The sequence below is a fragment of the Cyphomyrmex costatus genome, unplaced genomic scaffold, assembly GCF_001594065.2.
Source record: "Cyphomyrmex costatus isolate MS0001 unplaced genomic scaffold, Ccosl1.0 scaffold425, whole genome shotgun sequence".
Taxonomy (NCBI): Eukaryota; Metazoa; Arthropoda; class Insecta; order Hymenoptera; family Formicidae; genus Cyphomyrmex; species Cyphomyrmex costatus.
In genome coordinates, this window is record NW_017278480.1 from 37,807 (window position 1) to 38,403 (window position 597).

The window sequence follows — 597 nt, forward strand, 5'->3', positions numbered from 1 at the left end:
GAGCCGATGCTGACCATGTCGTTATCGTTCCGCCTTTCTTTTTTCCTACTATTAGGGCGGGTTCACATCTTGACGGAAAAGCGGAAAGCGGAAGAGCAGTTAACCGATCAGAACTCGCGTTGGTAGTAAATAGTACAAAACTAACAGAAAGTCGACTACCTGATTGGCTACTGCTTTTCCGCTTTCCGTTTTTCCGTCAAGGTGTGAACCCGCCCTTAGGGTGCAAACCCATGCAGCGGGATAGCGTAACGCGGAACGAGAGTAGAACCAATCACGAGATTCTCTAGAAACACGGAATGCTCGTTATTGGTTCTGCTCTCGTTCCGCGTTACGCTATTCCGCTACATGTGTTTGCACCCAGGGTGATTTTACATGCAGCGCGGAACGCGGTACGCGGTACGCAGTAGGCGGTAAAGTAACTAGGAACCGCGCGCGGTAAGGGTCTGCGCACAATAGGAGAAATATTAGGAACAGATATTAAATATAAGAATTTTAACCTATCAGAATTGTGTACTGTGGAATGTGCGCTTTCTGACAGGTTAAAATTCTTATATTTAATATCTGTTCCTAATATTTCTCCTATTGTGCGTAGACCCT